This window comes from Hypanus sabinus, chromosome 1 (genome assembly GCF_030144855.1).
Source record: "Hypanus sabinus isolate sHypSab1 chromosome 1, sHypSab1.hap1, whole genome shotgun sequence".
Taxonomy (NCBI): Eukaryota; Metazoa; Chordata; class Chondrichthyes; order Myliobatiformes; family Dasyatidae; genus Hypanus; species Hypanus sabinus.
In genome coordinates this window covers 203,240,487-203,264,313 of record NC_082706.1, presented here as the reverse complement: position 1 = coordinate 203,264,313, position 23,827 = coordinate 203,240,487, and the positions used below count along the sequence as shown (strand labels likewise).

The following is a 23,827-nucleotide window of genomic DNA, read 5'->3' as shown; positions in this document are numbered from 1 at the left end:
TAGAAGGGCCGAGATGGCCTGTTTCTGTGCTGTAATTGTTATATGGTTATAAGCATTCAGGCTTGGAGGCACCAGATATGGCTGGGCATGAAAATGTAATGATTTCACTACTTCAACGAGTTAAGAACTATGAACAATTTGAAGATATCGACAAAAATCTTGAATTTTACAATGAAAATGAAGATTTGGAGGATGCATTTACCCTATCTATATCCTTCATAATTTTGTATGCCTTTATCAAATCTCTCATTCTCCTACCCTACATGGAATAAATTCCAAACCTATTCAACCATTCCTTATAACTCAGATCCTCAAGACCCAGCAACATCCTGACAAATTTTCTCTGAACTCTTTCAATCTTATTGACATCTTTACTTTTGGTAGGTGACCAAACTGCACACAATACTCCAAATTTGGTCACACCAACTTCTTCTACACATTTATATCCCAACTCCTGTACTCGGTGTCCTGATTTATGAAGGCCAAAGTGCCAACAGCTTTCTTTACAACCCTGTCTATCTGTGACACCACTTCCAAGGAATCATGGATCTGTATTCACAGATCCCTCTGTTCTACTGCACTCTTTAGTGCTATCGCTCACATTGCGCTAACCGCTACATTACTGTGCCAGCCCCCGCTAGAGGTCAGGTATAGTTAGTTCGTTATTTCTCTGAAACATATTCCATACCAACAATTTCATGGTGATTTAATCCATTTTAAATTACTTTAATCAGTCTAAATAATGTTTACTTTGTAATTATTTAAAACACACTTAATAATGTTTAAGTATATCTGACATTCAAAAACTGTAATAAAACCTGGATAGTGTAGACAGGAGGCAAAATTCTACTTTCCACCATGTGGTAAGCACCAGAGATTCTGCAAATGCTGGAAATCTCCTGCCATGTCTCCTGTTAAAGATTATCCCAGGCACAGAACTATCATTTATTTGCCACAGGGGCCTTGTTCTGCCTCACTGATGACGCCCTGGGTACAGAGGAACACCTCATTCCGCCCTCTCAATGTGCCCATTGCTATATATTTGCTCTTTATTAGCTCGAGTTCACAGAGAATCCTCAGCCCTATTGAACTCTGTACACAGACTCATCTCTCTGAGTAAACAGACTTTGTTTGTTGCTGACTCTTTGTGGCTAATCCCACACCCTGACTCCAACTCAGCGGCTAATGAAGTGGTGTTAACAGGCATCAGGAGCCCGAAGACACACACTCAACATTTCAGGAACAGCTTCTTCCCCTCTGCCTTCAGATTTCTGAATGGACATTGAACCCATGAACACCACCGCACTACTTTTGCTCTTTCTGCAGAACTTACAGAAATATATATTTCTTTTTGTGATTTATACTGTTTTTATATATTGCAGTGTGCTGCTGTCACAAAACAACAAATTTCAAGACATATATGTCAGTGATAGTAAATCTTTCACTGGTTCAACTTGCAATAAGAAGATTTAGAAATTCTGAGATGGAAGAATACAACAGATCAATGGAGCTGAAGCAAGACCCGGTTGTTGCTTCGCTTTATTTATTTATTTGCTTGTTGTTATTTACAGATACAGCACGGAACAGGCCCTTACAGCCCACTGAGCTGCATTGCCCAGCAACCTTCCTACTTAACCCGAGCCTAATCACAGGGCGATTTACAATGACCAATTAGCCTACTAACCAGTACACCTTTGGACTGGAACCCCTGGAGACAACCCACATGGTTCACGGGTAGATTGTACAAACTCCTTACAGCTGGAATTGAACTCTGAACTCCGGAACGCCTGAGGTGCAATCGTGTCGCACTAACCGCTACGCTTCCACGGTATATTTACAAACGCTGTTTAAATGAGGGGCCTGTGCCGAAAAGAGCCGTTTTCCAGCTATTTTAAAACTATGTCTAAATATCCAAACTGCTTTATTTGTTAGCAGCTATGGTTAACAGGAAAATTGATTTCATATTGATAAAATGATTGCAAGCTAAAAATGGGGATGACTCCACATGACAGGAAGTGTGTTAAGTTCAAGTTTAATTGTCATTCAACCGTACATGAATACCCATGAAGACAGCCAAACGAAACAGTGTTCCTCTGGGAGCAAGGTACAAAAACAGTGTACCAACAGCCACATGCAGCACAAGGCATGTATAGCACAGATATCAGTGAAATACTGTCTCACTATACATATAGACAATGTTCAATGCTTAATCCACAATTGCATCCTGACATTTCTGTAAACCACACTGCCATCACACACATCCCTTTTGTATTTTGCAACGTCCAGTTATTTATTGGATGTTATTTATTTATACATCATGGAATTGATCCTTCCAGTCCTTCGAGCCACACCATCCAGAAACTCCCGATTTAATCCTAGCTTAATCACGGGACAATTTAAAATGACTAATTAACCTACTGTAACAATCTGTAAGGTTTCACTGCTAATGTAATGGTTTCTCTGTGGCAGAAATGTTTGGGTTATGACTAGAGATAACGGGGCTTTGGAATGCAGAGGCTATTCAACTGCGGAAATGCTGTTCTTTCTTGTGTGCCTGGGAGCCGGGTTTTTTGCGGTCTTTTGTCGGAGTGTGATGGAGAGAGAGGACGCGAATGGAGAGAGTCGGAAGACCACCGGATGGAGTGGACTGAGGAGCGAGGGTCTGAGAGCCGGCTACGTCCCAAGGTCGACAGGAACAAATGAACGAACAGTGAGCTCCAACGACTCACAGACTCAACAGACTGTTTCATGGGAATGGGACCTTTTCTTATTTTTTGTTTCTTTACTAACCATATAGTCACATTAAGAATTATAAAGATCAATCGTTTAATCGCAAGTTATGTACTGTTTGATATTGCAGATTTGTAACCGGGCAACCGGGTGACACTTCACACAGCATCCACACAAACGAGATTTCTCTTTTTAACGGGGCCAGAAGTTGTTTTCCCCTCAACGAACATGTGCTGGCTGAGCCTGGGGTTACACTACCAACCTGTATGTCTTTGGACTAAGGGAAGAGACCTGTGCAGCCAAAGGAAACACACGCAGTCAAGGAGAGAATGTAGAAACTCCATACGGTGGGAATTGAACCCAGGTCACTGGTACTCTAAAGCACTGTGCGAACCATTATACTACCACATCGCCCTGCCATCAAGGACCCCCACCACCCAGGCCATGCTCTCTTCTCACTGCTGCCACCAGGAAGAAGGTACAGGAGACTCAGGACCCACACTACCAGATTCAGGAACAGTCATTACCCCTTAACCATCATGCTCTTGAACCAAAGGGGATAACTTCACTCAACTTCTCTTGCCCCATCACTGAACCGTTCCCGCAAGCAATGGACTCACTTCAAGGACTCTTCATCTCATGTCCTCAGAATTTATTGCTTTTTTATTATTATTATTATTATTTATTTTTCTTTCATTTTTGCACAGTTTGTTGTCTTTTACTCATTGGTTCTGTTGGGTGCAGTCTTTCATTGATTCTATTATGGTTCTTGTATTTACTGAGCATGCCTACAAGAAAATGAATCTCAGGGTTGTATATGGAGACATACATGTTCTTTGATAATAAATTTACTTTGAAGTTCTTGAACTTTAAAATAATTATACCTTTAAATACAGTGCTCTGAAATGAGCATGGATACAACACAACCATTTTATAGATCAATTGCTATATAAATATAAATCAAATCATAGAACATTACTGCACAGTACAGGCCCTTCAGCCTACAATGTTGTGCTGGCCCTTTTAACTACACTAAGATCAATCTAACCCTTCCCTCCCCAATAACCTTCAGTTTTTCTGTTATCCATGTGTAAGAGATTCTTAAATCTCCCCAAATGATTCCAGTTTATTTCTCCTGAGTACCTTGAAACATAGAGTGAAATGCGCCATTGGCATTAACAACCAAAACATCAAAGGGCATAATGGAGGCAGCCTGCAAGTGTCACCACATTTTCTGTTGCCAACAAAGCGTGTCCACAATGCTTGACAGAACAACACAGAACCAAATAAGCAAACAGGCGACAAGCCCCCAATCCTCCCTCCCATCATCCACATATATGCACAGTCCTCTAACCCCAAGACAGTCCGCACTCATTGACCTCTAGCCACGAATATGGAAATAGTTGCACACACTGGACTTTCAAGTACCCTAGTGGACTCACAGAGATTCACAGACCTGGAACCCCGACTAACAGGGCACCACCTCTGGACTTCCAGATCAATTCTGAGGCTTCAATACTTGGCCAAAGGTATCAACATCTAACCACCACCCCTGCCAGGACATTTCACAATCTCTAATCTTTGTGTTACCTCTGACATCTCCCCTATACTTCCCTTCAAACACCTTAAAATGATGGCCCCTGGTATTAGACATTTCTGCCCTGGGAAAGTATCTGGCTGTCCACTCAATCTATGCCTCATATCATCTTGCACACCTCTGTCAGGTCACCTCTCATCCTCCTGCATCTGGTCTACAAAATAAGGAATACATATACACTCAGTGGCCTCTTTATTAGGTACACCTGCTCGTTGATGCAAATATCTCATCAGCCAATCATGTGGCAGCAACTCAGTGCATAAAAGCATGCAGATATGATCAAGAAGTGCAGTTGTTGTTCAGACCAAACATCAGAATGGGGAAGAGATGTGATCTAAGTGACCTGGACCGTGGAATGATTGTTGGTGCCTGATGGGGTGATTTGAGTATCCTCTGGAATTTTCACACAGTATGGTTAGCACAAAGTTTTACCCTACCAGCGACCAAGGTTCACTTCCTGCCCCTGCATGTTTCCATTCTTCCTCTGGGTGCTCTGGTTTCTTCCCACAGTCCAAAGACGTACTGGTCGGTGGGTAAATTGTCCCGTGATTAGGCTAATGTTAATTCGGGGAATGCTAGGCAGTGCAGCTCAAAGGGCCGGAAGGGCCTATTCCGCTCTGTATCTCAATAAATAAAATAAAAATAAATCCTCTAGAGTGCATAGAGAATGGGACAAAAAAAGCAGGAAAACATCCAGTGAGCAGCAGTCCTGTGAGTGAAAATGCCTTAGTAAGGAGGAAGGTCAGAGACTGGTTCAAACTGACAGGAAGGTGACGGTCACTTGAATAACCACACGTTACAACAGTGATGTGCAGGGGTGCGTCTCCAAATGCACAACACATCAAACCTTGAAGTGGATGGGCTACAGCAGCAGAAGGTCACATCGGATTCCCCTCCTGTACCTAATAAAGTGGCAACTGAGAGTAGATCATTACATTCAACTGCACATAACAAAATCCCAACTGATTATTTCAAAGGATGACTACCATCCTACTTTCCATTTTCATCTGGCTGGAACTGTATTGTCGCAAAGCATTTCTCTGTAAAACCGTAAGACCTTATTGGAGTGATTATGGTTTCAATATGCCACAAACTTTGACAGGGTAATTCTAGCAAGACTTCAGCTATTTCCATGCCAGGTGGAGTTCAGAACACAGAAATACGCTTAGAGGTTTGCTCGATTTCCATAGGCTCATATATGCCAACGCAGACTTTCAGTGGAAGCCTAACTTTATAGAAAGGAGCTTTAGTTATAGGATTGGATGCACACATGTGCATTCCAAGGCTAAAGAGGATTTGAGGGATTGCTTCAAAGTGTTGATCTTATAACTTCCTCTCAGTTTTCAGGGAAAGCCGGCTGATTGTCTCTGCTCTAATGGTTCAAGCTGATTCCATGCCAAAAATACATATCTTCACTATTTGCCCAGATTAATCTGTGGCTTAGTTCTCCTCTTTATGTGATGAAGGAACTGCTTATGGATCCTGAAACAGAACTGTAACAGGTTTTTCCACTTCCCGCTATTACATTGTTGATACCCAGTCAGGCGACTTGAATATTCGATTTGCTAGCAAAAGACAAATTGGGTTACAATAAAAAGAGCAAAGCCTCACAATCTTCAAGAAAACAGCCAGCCACACTTCTTTGTTTCAAAGAATTGGTTCTTCTCTATGGCACACAAGAAAATCCTAACTCTTTGTTTCTAAAACGCCATTGGTTAAACCACCGTTGGAGTACTGTGTGCAGTTTTGAGCCCCTAAGAAAGGATATGGTGGCAGTGGTATGGATCCACTGGAGATTCACGAGAATGCTCCCAGGAATGGTAGGGTTAAAGTATGAGGAGCATTTGAGGGCTCTGAGTTTGTACACGCTAGAGTTTAGGAAAATCAGAATCAGATTTATTATCACCGGCATATGCCATGATATTTGTTAACAGCAGCAGCAGTTCAATGCAATACATGATAAATCAATATAGAGGGAAAAACTGATTTACAGTAAGTATATATGTACATATGTCTTTTAAACAGTTAAGTTAAAATAAGTGCAATAAAAAACAATATTGAAAGGACAAGATAGAGTGAACGTGGACAGAGTGTTTCCTATAGTGGGGGAGTCTAAGACCAGAATATATAAGGACCTCACTTAATACAGAGATGAAGAAGGATTTCTTTCGCCAAAGGGTGTGAATCTGTAGACAGATGTGGAGGGCAAGTCATTGGGTTTATTTAAAGCGGAGTTTAGAAGATTCTTGGTTAATCAGGGTGTCAAAGGTTACAGGGAGAAGGCACGAGAATGGGGCTCAGAGAAACAACGAATCAGCCTGAATGGGACAGAGGAGCAGACTGGATGGGCCGAATGGCTGAATTATGCTCTATGTCTTGTAGTCTGAATATCGGAAGCATTTGGAAACAGTCTCAGCTTCTGATAGAACACCCTGTTAGAGAGCTAACAGAGAAGTCAGGTCACTCACTCATGTCTTCTGTCTCCATGGAAGGCTCCACAGCAGTGAGCATAGTCATAAAATCTGAATGAGACAATGGTAAGCAGAAAGGGATGCCACATGGCATGTGTCAAGTGAGGTTTAATATGGCCCATTCTCCCTTTAATCTAAAATATTGGATACGTTAAAGGAATGGTCTTGATTATTACACGAGTTTTATTCCCTGCTGATCCATTTCCATAATGAATATACTTTTGGTGGCACAGTAGAATAGCAGTTAGCATAACAGTATTACAGCACCCAGGTTCAATTACCACTACTGTCTGTGAGGGGATTGTTCTCCCCATGACCATGTGGGTTTCCTCTGGGTGCTCTGGTCTCCTCCCACATTCAAAGACATATGGGTTAGTAGGTTAATTGGTCATACGGATGTAATTGGGTGGTGTGTGAGCTGGAAGGGCCTTTTACCACATTGCATCTCTCAATAAATATTTAAAATTGTCCTTTTACATCAAACATTACAGCACCAGAACAGGTGCTTCAGCCACAATGCTGTTACAACTTTTTAACCTACTTTAAAAACTACTCTATACCAATCTAAACCTGCCCTCCTACATATTTCCATGTGCCTATCCAAGAGTTTCAGACACGATGCTGTGTGACCCAGAGGAACATTAAGAATCACTAGTGATCAAACCTCCAGCAGGATGTTTACAGCAATATCATCTCCTTACTAAATACTTCCTCCCCATAACAGAGATAAAAGAGTTAATCAATCATAGAGTCATGGGGAATACAGAAACAGGCCCATCCGCCAACCAAGGTGCCTATCCAAGCTACTCCCACTGGCCTGCACTTTGCCAATGTCCTAGTGCCCCTGGCTACGCAGGTTGTTAGGGTGGTTAAGAAGGCATTGAGTTCAAACATCAGGAAGCTATGTTGCAGTTTTATAAAACTCTAGTTAGGCTTCATCTGAAGTATTGCATACAGTATAGGAAGGATGGCGAGGCTTTGGAGAGGGAGCAGAAGAGGTTTACCAGGATGCTGCCTGGTTTAGAGGGCACGTACTATGATGAGAAATTGTTTTCTCTGGAGCAGTGGAGGCCGAGGGGAGATCTGATAGAGGTTTATAAGATTCTGGGAGGTACAGATAGAGTAGAGAGACAGTATCTTTTTCATCTTAATACCAGAGGGTATGCATTTAAGATAAGAGGGTGTAAGTTCAGAGGAGACGTGGGGAGCAAGTTTTTTTTACATAGAGAGTGGTGGGTGCCTGGAATACACTGCCTGGAGTGGTGATAAAGGCAGAAACATTAGGGGCTTTTAAGAGAGATTCAGGTAGACACATGAATATTTGGAAAATGGAAGGATATGAACATTGCATAGTCAAAAGGGATTAATATAGTTCGCCATTTGATTACTAATTTATTTGTTCAACACATTATGGACCAAAGAGCCGGTTCCTATACTGAACTGTTCTGTTATAACCCTTAAACTATACATATCCACATCTTGATGAAGGGCCTTGGCCCTCGGCTCTTTACTCCTCTCCATAGACACTGCCTGACCTGCTGAGTTCCTCCAACATTTTGTGTGCGTTACCTGCAAAAACATCTTTTAAACGTTGTAATTGTTCCTCCCTCTACCACTTCCTCTGGCAGCTTGCTCCATATACCCACCTTCTGCATGAAAATACTGCACCTCAGCTCCCTTCAAATATTTACGCTTTCACCTTAATCTGTAGAGACAATAAAACACTAAACTGCATAGTTTATGAGTACTCTGAGAGACAAGAGCATCTAACGAACTAATATCACTGACAACAAAGATTTTACTTCTTCAGTATTTTTGGGTGTAATGGATTTTGGGCTGCTGATCATGAAAATCACCATGAAATTTCCCTATCACACACCATTTTTTTCAAATTGCCCAAATTTGTTACTTCAATTCATAATTCAAGTCAGAATAACTGACGCCAACATTAAGGAAGCTATTTCTGTTGGTCAACAGATCAAACAAGTCATCAATGACAGGCAATTTGCAGAACTTCCAATGGACAACAGAAAATTGCATGGAAAGCATTCAAGGATGTTGTTGAAAATTTTCTTGGCAACTACAGGACACTTTGACTCAGAGGGTGGTGAGAGTGTGCAATGAACTGCCAACACAAGTGGTGCATGCAAGCTCGATTTCAACGTTTGAGAGAAGTTTGGATAGGTACATGGATGGTAGGGGTATGGAGGGCGAGATACCCAGTTATAGGTTGAAGGGTGTAGGGAGTTTAAATGGTTTCAGCCTGGACTAGATGGGTCAATGGGTTTATTTCTCTGCTGTACTTTTCTATGACTCTACAACTATGACACCAAACTAGGTGCAACTGGTTGACTACATGCTTCAAGCATACAAAACCATGAGATGCAACATGTCACTAAAGATTCATTTTCTGCATTCTTTTTTTTATTTACTTCTGCACTAATTATTCAAGCTTAACCATCTAATATTTACTGCAATTCAGATTTTTTCTATATTTATCATGTATGGCATTGTCCTGCTGCCACAAAGTTAAAATATTACACAACATATGCCAGTAATATTAAACCTGATTCTGATTCCCCTTGTCCCCTGGAAATCTTGGTGCTGTCAGTGACGAGCACAGTGAAAGGTTTCACCAGGATATTGCGGTCATGGAGAAACTGTGTCAGGGCAACTGGAATCCATCAATGCTGGCTGATAATTGTTGGATGCTTGAACGAGAAGCTTCAGACACTGAGGACAAATAAAAATCGTCAACAAAACATTTTTAGTTTAGTTCAACTATTGGAAAGAGTCGGCACCATTATGCAATTAAACACAATGCATTCAATAAAAGTTAATTTCTTGTTTCTCCAAATTCCTAAAATTCTGAAATTATATTTGTGTTCAGTTTCAAGCAGTCTAACATAACAAAAATAAAATTCTGAAGAAGCAATACTTCCAGAAAAAATTGGTTGTCCTGTCCTTTCATTGTACCAATGGTAAGCTTACTAAGAGCAATACAAAAAATACTGTCCTGATAAAGGGTCTTGGCCTGAAATGTCGACTGTTTATTCCCCTCCATAGATGCTGCTTGATCTGCTGCGTTCCTCCAGCATTTTGTGTGTGTTGCTGTCATGAATTTTGTTGTTCTGTAGCAGCAGTACAGTGCAGGATATAAAAATGACTATAAGTTACAAAAATAAATGCAATAGAGGAAGAGCAAGATAATAGTCTACGGTTATTAAACATTCATAAAGTACAACACACACTAAATTAATCTACAGTATTTTAATCCTTTTTTCATGATGCAGCATTCAGTACATTAAGTTCAAGCACTGCAACCCTTCATTTTACAATTTTATTTCAAGACTTCAATAAGTTAATTCTGATTTAGACCATTAGAGCAGAATTAGGCCATTCATCCCATTGAATCTGCTTCCCCATTCCATCATGGCTGACTTATTATCCCTCTCAAACCCATGTCCTACCTTCTCTCTGTAACTTTTGACACTCCGACTAATCAAGAGCCTATCAAACTCTGTTTTAAATATATCCAATGACTTGGCCTCCATAGACATCCATGGCAATAAGTTCATCACTCTATGGCTAAAGAAATTCTTTCTCATCCCTGTTCTAAGGGGATTTTATTCAGAGGTTGTTCCCTCTGGTCCTAGTCTATTACAGACTCTTATCCAGGCCAGACTAGACTCTCCTACCCCATGTCCGCTCTGTCTAGACTACTCAATGAGACTCCGCCCTCAATTATCTAAACTCCAGTGAGTACAGGCCCAGAGCCACCAAACGCTCCTCAAATGTTAACCCTTTCAGTCCAGGATCATTCTTTTGAAGCTCCTCTGGATACTCAGTTTATCCTTTCTTAAATAAGGGGCCCAATCACAGTTCTCCAAATGCAGTCTGACCAATATCTTATAAAGCCTCAGAATGGGATCATTCTCGTGACCCTCCTCTGGACTCTTTCCACTACAAGCACATCCTTTCTTAGATAGGGGCCCAAAACTGTTCACCATATTCGAAGTACGGCCTGACTAAAGCATTGTGATTTATGACAGCAGTTTCCTCAATCCTGTCACACAAAGATGGTACAAGCCTTAGTGAGATCTTAAATTCTCTGATCTACTGAGAAGTGAAGTTTTAAAACAGATCATTGAGTACATTACAAATTCAATTTGGTATTTAATTAGGACATACAGAAATAGATGTGAAACTAGGCCATTTTAATATTAAACAAATACTACTTGGAAGTTACATGCTAGAAGATGCACTTAGAGGATAAAATTCCCAGACTGTCAAGGTAAGTACAACCAGTAAATACTAAATACAAAATGCCCGAGGAACTCAGCAGGTCAGGCAGCATCTATGGACGGTTCAGGATGCCTGAATAACAACAGAAAGGAGTACAAGCTAGGAGGGGGTGAAATGAGAAGCTGGGAGGGGATAGGTGAGATCGTGTGAGGTGGAAGGTAGGTGGGTGGGAGAGAGGAGGGTGAAATGAGAAGCTGGGAGGGGATGGGTGAGATCGTGTGAGGTGGAAGGTAGGTGGGTGGGGGAGAGGAGGGTGAAATGAGAAGCTGGGAGGGGATGGGTGAGATCGTGTGAGGTGGAAGGTAGGTGGGTGGGAGAGAGGAGGGTGAAATGAGAAGCTGGGAGGGGATGGGTGAGATCGTGTGAGGTGGGTAGGTGGGTGGGGGAGAGGAGGGTGAAATGAGAAGCTGGGAGAGGATGGGTGAGATCGTGTGAGGTGGAAGGTAGGTGGGTGGGGGAGAGGAGGGTGAAATGAGAAGCTGGGAGGGGATGGGTGAGATCGTGTGAGGTGGAAGGTAGGTGGGTGGGAGAGAGGAGGGTGAAATGAGAAGCTGGGAGGGGATGGGTGAGATCGTGTGAGGTGGAAGGTAGGTGGGTGGGGGAGAGGAGGGTGAAATGAGAAGCTGGGAGGGGATGGGTGAGATCGTGTGATGTGGAAGGTAGGTGGGTGGGGGAGAGGAGGGTGAAATGAGAAGCTGGGAGGGGATGGGTGAGATCGTGTGAGGTGGAAGGTAGGTGGGTGGGGGAGAGGAGGGTGAAATGAGAAGCTGGGAGGGGATGGGTGAGATCGTGTGAGGTGGAAGGTAGGTGGGTGGGGGAGAGGAGGGTGAAATGAGAAGCTGGGAGGGGATGGGTGAGATCGTGTGAGGTGGGTAGGTGGGTGGGGGAGAGGAGGGTGAAATGAGAAGCTGGGAGGGGATGGGTGAGATCGTGCGAGGTGGAAGGTAGGTGGGTGGGGGAGAGGAGGGTGAAATGAGAAGCTGGGAGGGGATGGGTGAGATCGTGTGAGGTGGAAGGTAGGTGGGTGGGGGAGAGGAGGGTGAAATGAGAAGCTGGGAGGGGATGGGTGAGATCGTGTGAGGTGGAAGGTAGGTGGGTGGGGGAGAGGAGGGTGAAATGAGAAGCTGGGAGGGGATGGGTGAGATCGTGTGAGGTGGAAGGTAGGTGGGTGGGGGAGAGGAGGGTGAAATGAGAAGCTGGGAGGGGATGGGTGAGATCGTGTGAGGTGGAAGGTAGGTGGGTGGGAGAGAGGAGGGTGAAATGAGAAGCTGGGAGGGGATGGGTGAGATCGTGTGAGGTGGAAGGTAGGTGGGTGGGGGAGAGGAGGGTGAAATGAGAAGCTGGGAGAGGATAGCGATAAAGAACCCTCTTCCATCTTTGTGTTTGTGGAAGTCAGCAGGTCCTGATGAAGAGTCTTAGCCCAAAACATTGACTTTTTATTACGCTACATAGATCCTCCTGACCTGCTGAATCCTTCTAGCATTTTCTGTGCATTACTTAGGATTTCCAGCAAATGCAGAATCTCTTGTGTTTATGGGAACTACTAAGTAACATGTTAACAAAATAAAATGTAAGGCTATTATATTCTACACACATTCCGTGCGCTCTAATTGACACATGTAGTTACTGTATATCAAATCTACCACATAATAATGCCCTCTTTTACTGAGTGGGAGTTTTGTTTTAAACAGCGGAGTTACAATGTGATCAATTTTCCTTTCTTTTAAATGCATAGTACATACAAGTGAGAGTTTAAGTTTTTCCAGCAGATTCCATTGATGCCGGATGCAGATGATCTGAAAAGGTAGTTCTAATTTTGCAATTGTTACAGAGTCACAGAATGCAACAGCATGGAAACACACCCTCTGCCAATCTAGTCCATGCCGAATTATGAATCTGTCTTGTCACTTTGACCTGCACCCACACTGTAGCCCTCCACACGCCCCCCATCCACGTCTCTTAAAGGTTGAAATCAGACCCACATCCACCACTTCTGTTGGCAGCTCGTTCTGCTCTCTCATCACCCTCTGAGAGAAGAAGTTTCCCCTCACGTTCCCCTTAAATATTTCATCTTTCACCCTTAGCCCATGACCCCTAGATCAAGCGCCACCCAACCACAGTGGGAAAAACCTGCTTGCAATTACCACGTCTATAATCCACATAATATTGTATACCTCCATCAAATCTCCCCTCAATCTTCTACACAGAGGTTCCCAACCTTTTTTTTGCTTTGGACCCGTACCATTAACAGATGACTCCATGGATCCCAGGTTGGGAACCCTTGCTCTAGGGGAAAAAAAACAATGCAACAATTTTTTAACAAAAGCAAAGTCCAACAATATTTGTAACATTAAATCACTCAAAATGAACGACTACGAGTTTTAATGTTAACCTTCGTTTCACAGAACAAGGGTGGGTGGGGGAGGAAACAGATCCCACCAAGGCAAATTGTTCCAAAAGCCAGAAACTGGAACTAACATAGGTGCAATTCCTAAGCCTGGCTCTGCCACACAGTTTATCACCTTCAATTAAGACTTCTGTACACACCGTTGAGCTTCTTTAGTAACAATAGCCAGCAACATATAACGAACATCACAATAGCAGGAAACACTGCAGGAAGTATTTCAACATATCTATGAAATATTAAACACTGGCTGGAAATCAAAACACTTTTAATTACTCATACTCCCTGCTTTGTACGGTGCTCCACCATGCTGTAATCATTATTCAAGCACTACCGACAAGTAATTACATAGCTATCCGCGGTAGAAGGATAAGAGATCAGTGTCTGGAGCACTTAGCTACACACTGATGGAAATCACTGTTTTCATCAAGCACAGTTCTTATTTCAATAAGGTTTGCTGCTCTAATTATCCTAAAATTCCACCTTCAACATAGATTATATAAACTTTAACAAATATACTACAAAATTCACTAGCATTGAGAAGGTTAAGATATTTAAATCTTTCTTAATTATTCAAATTATCTTTACATTAAAATCAGAATCAGGTTTAATACCACCGGCATACGTCATGAAATTTGTTAACTTTACGGCAACAGTACAATGCAATACATGATAAATAAATATACAGAAAAAAATGAGTTACAGTAAATATATATATAGATGTCTATTAAATTGTTAAAATAAGTAGTGCAAAACGAAAACAGAAATAAAAACAGAAGTGAGGTAGCGTTCATGGGTTTAATGTCCATTTAGAAATCATTAAAAGTTCAAAGTAAATTTATTATCAAAGTATGCATACCATATACAACCTTGAGTTTCATTTTCTTGCAGGCATCCACAGGAAAATAAGGAAATATAATGAATCCACGGAAAACCACATATTGCAAAGACCCGACAAACATCCAACATGCAAGAGATCACTAATCGTGCAAATAATAGAAAGAAAAGTAAACAAGTAAAGCTGAGAACATGAGCCGCAGAGTCTCCAAAAGTGAGTGCACAGGCTGCAGGGGCTGACGGCTTCAGCGCTGAGGCGAGTGAAGCCATCCACGGCAGTGCAGCGTACACCGTAGCACTGTAACAACGCCAAAGCCCAAAGACTTCACCCTCGCTTAACAATCGAGTCAAATATAATGACTTGTTAAACCAGTCACACTTGCACAATAAGCTGAAGATGTTTAAAAGCCATTGCTATTTTCAGCAGTACTTAAAAGAAAATATTCTGCACGTGATAGATGCATAGATTTGCAGTCTTTTATAACTAAGTCAACAGCTTTCAGTCAAGTAACCACTGTCATTCCTTATTGCTACATATTTATCTGTATCCTCATTCTACTAAGAAGAAAATCTATAAAAACAAATTTACTGGGCCATGTCTTTATTATATTTTACAAAAGAATTTCAATTTTTTGGGAAGCTGAAATCACCAATTTCAAACCCAAATTGCAAATCTAATAAAAATATGTAACTATAAATATGAGCAACACTGTAATGCCAAGACCAATTTAACATTTTTTTCTGTTTTCACTGAACAAATGCCTCCTTTCAGTATATTTTTAAATAAAATCCAGCTGGGAACTACACATCTCACCAACCACATACTGCATCAGAAAAGTGACTCTAGATCTGTAATTGTACAGGAAAAGTGAGTATTTTCTTCGACATTTATTGCAGCCAAACTTAGCCCTGCAAGACAAAGACGATTATATTCAGCTTGGAGGCACAGAGAAGCTTACCTCAAAGTCAGTCAGGCAGAACTCTGACCAGTAATTCTACAAGTCGGTCGAGTACAAATACTTTTGTGTCTGTGAGGGTGTTAAGGAGGACCGGGTGCACAGCCTCAAGGCATCAGTAATACATGGATGACTGATGACCCAGCCATGCTGACAAGCACTACAGCCAAATTCAGAGCCTGAGAGCCAACTAAACCTAATGTGGCAAAAAATAAGCTTTCATAATTCACAAAATAACCTCTGCAATATGAAAAATGGTCAGTTAAATTTAACTAAACAACAACAGTGACCTAAGTATCATTATTTTACTCCCATAACACAAACATAGAAAAACTGGTTTCATTTTTAAAAAAATCTGCAGGATGCAGTTTAGCATACGAACAGTATGCACACGTCTACCCGGAGAGTAACCAAGTGCCACAATACAAAAACTAAAATTTAACTTTTTATTTCCAAAAAGGTTCTGTTCAATACCTTTAGAATGTACATTCTAAATGAACTGATTCTACAATCTACTGAATTACTTTCAAAGGGCTCTTTACAACTCATGTTCTCAACATTATTTTTATTTGCCGAATTTGTCTTCTGGTTGTATGTCAGTCTTTATACATAGTTTTTTCCTCCATAATTTATATTGATTTTCTTTATTTTGTAGTAAATGCCTACAAGAAAATGGATCTCAAGGCAGTATATAGAGATGTCCACTCAGTGGCCACTTTATTAGGTACCTGCTCATTAATGAAAATATTTAATTACCTAATCCTGTGGCAGCAACTCAATGCATAAAGCATGCACACATGGTCTGTTCAGTTCAGACCAAACATCAGAATTGGGAATCTAAGTGACTTTGACGGTGAAATGATTGTTGGTGCCAGATGGGGTGGGTTTGAGTATCTCAGAAACTGCTGACTTCCTGGGATTCTCACACAAAACTGTCTCTAGAGTTTACAGAGAATGGTGCAAAAAAAAACCCTCCAAAACTTCCAGTAAGCAGCAAAAACACCTTGTGAATGAGAGAAGTCAGAGGACAATGGCCAGACTGGTTCAAGTTGATAGGAAGGTGACAGTAACTCAAGTAACCACGCTTTACAACAGTGGTGTGCAGAAGAGCATCTCTGAACACACAACACATCGAATCCTGAAGTTGATGGGCTACAACAGCAGAAGACCTTGAACATATGTTCAGTGCCCACTGTATTTGGTACAGGAAGTATTTAATAAATTGCCACTGAGTGTACATGTCCTTTGATGATAAATTTCACTCTGAATTTGACATTTAAACCCATTAACAACCACCAAGCATCTATATTTATAAAACACAGGATTCTAACCAATCTGCCTTTTTACTTTATAGTCTACAGAATAGCTTTGCAATAATAATTAAACAAGGACACATAATAACAATCAAGGAATAATAATGATACTTTTAATCAATTGTGTTTAGTGATGCTTTAGACTGTATAATGACACTTTAGCTAAGGATACATTTAGTCCACTGTGTAGGTTTTCGACCAATCAATGAATCATGTTGGAATACTTAACGGTAATTACATACAAGCACTTTCAAAATAAACACTGCACTGTCACACTTTAGCAACACGCACAAAATGTTGTAGGAACTCAGCAGGTCAGGCAGCATCTATAAAAAGGAATAAACAATGTTTTGGGCCAAGACCGTTTATTCATTTCCATAGATGTTGCCTGACCTGCTGAGTTCCTCCAGCATTTTGTGTGTGTGCATGTTACTCTGGGTCTCTAGCAGCTGCAGAATCTCTTGTGTTCGTAGCCCTCTGCTTACAAAGTCCAGCATTTTAAGGAGTTAGACGTATCTGAACGATCCCAAGGCAATCACAAAGGGAGATGGAAATTCTTGGGAATAAAAGTTAAATTTTTACATTGGCCAAATGGAAAAGAAGGCACTTGCATGCTTTAATGAAATGGAATTCAGGAAACAGAAGTTATTTCACAGAAAATTTTACACAAATGCCCTCCAGATTAATAATGTTTTTCTAGTAAATTCAGCAGCATGTTCTCAATTGCAAACTAATTGGTCTTTTCAAAGATAAGTGATAGTCTGTCTTTCTGCGGCATTAGGAATATACGTTTAATAGATCACATTATTGTATGACTGAAACATTAACTCCAGTGTAAAACCTTATTAATGTGTGTATTATACTTGCTAACTGCCTACTATAGCAAGGAAGCTGACACACTTATTAATTTTTACTGACTGCCGAATGGCAATGATACTCAGCATGCCTCTTTGAATAATTTGCATTATAAAATGGCTTAACATGTCACAATTTCTGTATCGGAGCACTAAAGAACATATTTCATAAGATAGATAGATGGATATAGAAATTTGAAGTTAATAAATAGGGTATAATAGACCATTCCTCCCCCACCAGCACTAGAGCTGCCTCCTTTAACCCAGCACTAGCTAACTTTGCCGACTACGAGAGTTCCACAATTATAATACATGGTTGTCACCCATTTCTCAACAGACCCATGCAGAATTCAAAAACACACATGCTAAAATTATTTCTAGCAATGTGCAAAGAAGTCAAGTTTGAAATCGAGTATACTAAATGGAACATAGAACAGTACAGTTCAGGAACAGGCCCTTCAGCCCACAATGCTGTGTTGAATCAGTTAAATCAGTAATCAAATGGCCAAATAAACTAATCTGTTCTGCCTACACAATGTCCATATCCTTCCATTTTCCTCACCGTTCATGTGCCCATCTAAGTGTCTCTTACAAGTCCCTAATGTATCTGCCTCTGAGAAAAAAACCTGCTACTCTCATCTCCTTTGAACTTACCCCTTCTCACCTTAAATGCAATGTCCATATTCTTCCATTTCCCTCACATTCATGTGCCCAGCTAAACATCTCTTAAAACTCCCTAACGTAATAGTCCCTGAAGAAATGCAATGCAGTGGGACGTTACATACTTGAAGATCAAGCAATGATTCCCACTGGATATACTTCCTCAGACACAATTAACACACCTACTATGTATATGCAACAGCCACACAAACAGCGTTGGCGTAATTCAGCAGTCAGGCAGCATCTATGGGGAGGAATAAACTGTCGACATATTCTGCAATGAGCCTTCATCAGGACTGTAAAGGAAGAAGAAGCCAAAAGAGTACAAGTTGACAATTTGATAACCAATGTTTTAATGCCTCTCATCATCACCTGACAAAAACATTTCCAGAATTAATGTTTGAGTCCTGATGAAGGGTCTTGGCCTTAAACATTTTGTGTGTGCATGAACACTAGAGATTCCGCAGGTGCTGGAAATGCACAGTAACACACACAAAATGCTGGAGGAACTCAGCAGGTCAGGCAGCATCTATGGAGTGGGATAAATACCTAATGTTTTGTGCAAAGACATGATGAATCCTGATGAAGGGTCTCAGGCTGAAATGTTGATTTTATTAATTTCTGTAGATGCTGAGTTCCTCCAGCATTTTGTCTGCGTGTGTTACTCTGGATTTCCAGAATCTGCAAAATCTCTTGATACTATGACCTTCGATTTATGTATTGTTTTAAGGAATAAAAAGTCACAGATCTTTCTCAAGTGGGTAGAAACTAGAAATTTTTAAATGATAAACATGAGCAATTTGCAGATGCTGGAAATCCAGAGCAACACTGGAGGATCCCAGCAGGTCAGGTAGCATCGATGGAAATTAATAAACAGTCAACATTGCGGACCCAGACCATTCTTCAGAAACTTAAAAAGAGCAGGGAATAATGGGATGTCTTTAGCAAATGCTAAAACTTAAAAAAATAACATAGAGCAGGAAGGACAGTGAGTTTATAAGACTGGCACTGGAACCAGGAAAACACAGAAACAGTGTACAATGATTTTTCACCTAGATCTGAGGTGTGCCCTCAAGGAAGAGTGGGACCTGGGATTAGAAAACTGATAAGAACCCATCAGTGCATTTTCTTTTGCAGTTAAACACAAATATACTCAGGCACACCTCTGCTGCTCTGTGTTACTGCCTATACTATATAAAGCAATTGCAAGCCTTTTGCTGTCAAGATATCAAAGACAAAGCCATCAAAGTGTAAAATTCTGGTTTTGCTCCTTCCCTGGATATATTTCAAAGAAGCCAAAACAAAAGCAGTGAAAGTGGAAGAAGAACATCATAAAAGATTCTTACTTATTTTCGTCCAGACCGAATAGGTTATAATTAAATCATAACCATATCAGAATTCCTGAAAGGGCCACATAAGCTACACTCAGTGGTCACTTTATTAGGTACGTCCTGCACCTAATAAAGTGGCCATTAAGTTATATGTTTGTGATCTCCTGCTGCTGTAGCGCATCCACTTCAAAGCTCAATTCAGCGATGCTCCTCTGCACACCACTATTGTAGCACATGGTTATTGGAGTAGCTGTCGACTTCCTGTCAGCTTGAACCAGTTTGGCCGTTCTCCTCTGACCTCTCTCATTAGCTTAAGGTGAAGGGAAAATTCATAAATCAGGGGGTCATGAGAGTGTGGAACAAGCTGCCAGCACAAGTGATGCATGCGATCCCAATTTCAACATTTAAGAGAAGTTTGGGTAGGTACATGGATAGTAGGAATATGGAGGTCTATGATCCCAGTGCAGGTCGATGGGTGTAGGCAGTTTAAATGGTTCGGTACAGATTAGATGGGCTAAAGGTCTGTTTCGGTGTTGTACTTCACTATGACATTTTCACCCACAGAACTTCTGCTCATTGCATTTTTTTTTGCAACACACACAAAATGCTGGTGGAACACAGCAGGCCAGGCAGCACCTATAGGAAGAAGTACAGTCAACGTTTCGGGCCGAGACCCTTCGTCAGGACTAACTGAAAGAAGAGATAGTAAGAGATTTGGGAGTGGGAGGGGAGGGGGAGGGGGAGATCCGAAATGATAGGAGCACAAAATGCTGGTTGATCGCAGCAGGCCAGGCAGTATCTATAGGAAGAAGTACAGTCGACATTTCGGGGTTTTTTTCTGTATCATCCTCTGTAAACTCTAGAGACCGTTGGGCTTGGAAATCCTAGGAGATCAGCAGATTCTGAGATACTCAAACCACCCCGTCTGGCACCAACAATCATTCCAAGGTCAGTCACTTAGATCACATTTCTGCACCAATCTGATGCTTGGTCTGAACAACAACCTAATCTCTTGACCATGTCTCCATGAGTTGCTATCACATGATTGGCTGATTAGATATTTGCATTAACAACCAGGTATACAAGTGCACCTAATAAAATGGCCAGTGAGTGTATAAGCTCATAACTAGAGACAGACCAACTTCCTTTATTACTTATATTACATATATTACATAACATATTACTTCCTTTAATTACTTCCACCTTTAAAAAAAAGTAAGCAAACACATTTCTGCAGGTTGGAAATATCTTGTGCCTCAGTCTACAAATGGTTAAAAAGGTTACTTCAGTTCATCAGTAACTGCGTTAGGGGCAATAGATGCAAAATACTAAGTCTAGACTTAATTTCTCAAAACTAATTATAATTTTATGACTAATTTTATTAAACTATAATTAAAATAATTTTCTGGAATATGCTGCAACAGAATCTTAGCATTACCACTGTTGTACCTATAAATGTAGCCATTCAGAGCATAACAAGAGCCATCCACATTATTTTCTTTAAAACGTTCTATCTTTTTTAAAAATAACAAGTAAACACATTTCTGGTGTTTGGAAATATTTTGTGCTTAAATGTTCAAATGTATAAAAACGTTATTTCAATTCAAGCAACCACAATAGAAACATCAGAACCAAAGTATCGGGCCTTAAAAATAATTAGCTAAGTCTTGAAACTAATTTTCTGAAGATATTCTCCTAAGAATCTTTTGGGCGAGAACTAAGTAAAACAAGAAGATGACTTTTGGATCTCCTATGGTTCGAAGGTATTTAAGTTCCAAAACAAAGGGGCGATCGCAAAGATATTGTAAATACACATCGCTATCCTAACAGGGACAGAATTGTCATTCTAGTTTACAGGCACCAAACAGCTGCGATTTGGTAACTGCCAGTCCCCACTACCTCCTGTAGCAATTAAGTTGGGAACATCATGATAAAAAAATATGTATGGGGGTGGGAGTTAGATAAATATTCTTTTCCTTAGGAAATACAGCAATTCGTTCAACAGACATTAATAAATGCTTAATTTCAAAAGGTTTGAATTATTAAAATTTCAGCTTTAATTTACATAAAGACGGCGTGTTTCGTTAACCACGCGTGTAGCTGTGGCAAAGTACCGCGGGGACGGCGCATTTAGCCAACTAACTTTGTTCAAACTAAAAGGTTTAGAATAGACACATGAACGTTCAACGTTCAGAGTAAATTTATTACCAAAGAACATATATGTCACCATAAACAATCCCAAGATTCGTTTCCGCAGGCATTTGCGGGTAACTAGAAAGAAACACAATAGAATCAATGAAAACCCGCACACGACTGAAATGCGTGCGAGGGAAACGCAAAGGATGAGGACATTGTGTAGGCAGAAGGGATTTATTATGCTGGTAACTTGATTTCTAGTTTAACTGGTTCTGCACAACACAGTGGGCCGAACAGCCTGTTCCCGTGCGGTTCTATGTGTTCTAAACCAAACCCAGCCGGAGCCAAAAGAACGGGAGGGCCTGCGATTTGAACCGTCAGTCCCCGCTCTACGGAGGGGAATCGGGAGCCAACTAAACTACTTTCTTTCTGCACATTTTTCAAGACGCTTTAAATCCTCCTGGTAACGTTGAGAACTTTTTTACTAATGAGGTTAACTGCCAGTCACGTTGTACGCACTGTGCACCAAACTACCAAAGAGATGATGAGATTTTAAAACACTTCTTCACAAATTTACTTCAATTATTTACGCCTTTTCACAGTTTTTCTTTTCTTGTTTTTTTTTTGTATAAATCAATGGAAAAGAAGTCGTGCTGAAATGGTTTGTCCCCCGAGTGAATACCGCACTCAAAAAAGGCGGTTCACATCCGCGCAGAATAGCCAATGGGTCCCAGCATAGATTTTTTTTGCTGGCAGACGGGATCTGTTGAACAGCTGGAAACAACTTGTTTTAAAATGTTTTACACATACACAAACAGGCTGGCAATCATCCACACACACACAAACAGAGCTCGGGGAATTCAGCAAAACTCCGCTTTCCATTCCTCTACGGGCATTTTCAACTGAGTATGGAAACACTGTCCTCTCCTCTCGCCCGCTTGACTGGGCCGGTCCCCCACCGCCTCAATTTAATTCCTCTTCATTGGGTCAAACGCAGTCTCAAGAACAGAAAAATGTCTGCGAGCCAGCAAAATAGCGCAAAAAACAAAGCCGGTTATAAGAACGCTAGCTTCGGCCCGACAGCGCGGTGCGGTTTGCAGGATTGTGAAGTGTGTCTGTGTTGGAAGTGGGGGGGAAAGGGTTCTTGTCCAGTCGGGAAAGTTGCGGGAGATTCCGGTCCTCCGAGGGAGAAGACCGGTTCTCCTCAACACCCCATCTAACACACTGATGGGTCTGAGAGCAGCCTCCGCCGTCTCCTCGGAGAAAAACAAACCCGGCGGCAGAAAGGGTCCTGCTGCTGGACTCGGACAAGGGGTAAACAACTGAACTCACGGCGAAAGTTTAGCGAAGTCTGATTGAAAATTCCCTGAGTGAAAGAGACTTCACGCGAGAGGGTCGGCGGGATGGCGGAACTCGAGCCCGCCAAAGTCTGGGGGGGCGGGGGGGCTCCTGACCGGCCTGTACAACTTGCAGGAGTTTCTGCTGGTTGCGGTGGGGTGGGGGAAGGTTTTCAGCCCGGGGCGGGAGACGTGCGCCCCCGAACAAACTCCTACCTGCAGCGGGCTACAGTCCCCAGTCGCCGCTTCGCGCTCCTCCCAGCGCAAGAGCCGAAGAGTCGGTGGCCTCCAGCACCAACGTCCTCACCCCGATAAAAAAATAATTATTGGTCTTTCAAAAAGGAGAAAATAAAGACCCGGCAAACAAAGTGGGGTTTTCACGGGAGCCAGGCGGCCCGACTCTACCGCGCCGCCAACTGCAGTTGGGCCAATGAGGGGGCTAGGGCGCCGAGCTGTCAGTCTGACATTCCCGCCTCCCCGGCCACATTCTCTCTCGCACACCCCCGACGTCCCGTCCCGGGCCGGCCCACCGACAGGCTGCGGCTGCGACACTCAGGCGGGTTCACTTTGAATGTAGAAAGTTGGAAGAAGGAAACGAGGGAGAGAGGGGAGAGAAGTGAGGGAGGGAGGGCGATGGAGGGAGAGTGGGGGGGGGGGAAGAAGGAGAGGAGGGAGGGAAGGGGAAGGAAGGAGGGGAGAGGAGAGGGAAAGGGGGATGGGAGTAGAAAGAAGGGGAGGGAGAGGAGAGAGGGAGGGGAGAAGGAAATGGGGATGGGGTGGAAAGAAGAGGGATGGAGGGGAGGGGGAAATGAAAGAGGGGAGGAGGCGAATGGATGGGATGAGAACTTCAGGGAGCCGAAGATTTCAAAAGTCCGATCTTGTGCTGAAGTTACAGA

At 41.9% G+C, this 23,827-nt stretch overlaps 1 protein-coding gene across 1 annotated transcript in view; it reads right to left on the bottom strand.

Annotated features, from left to right (window-relative positions):
- LOC132402003 (transcriptional activator GLI3-like) overlaps positions 1 to 23,444 on the bottom strand; it is a 760,747-nt gene extending 737,303 nt beyond the window's left edge. Inside the window, exon 1 of the mRNA XM_059984438.1 lies at positions 23,148 to 23,444. The gene's annotated coding sequence lies outside the window, so the exon portion shown is untranslated. The remainder of the gene's footprint in view (positions 1 to 23,147) is intronic.
- Between the last annotated feature and the right edge of the window lie 383 nt (positions 23,445 to 23,827).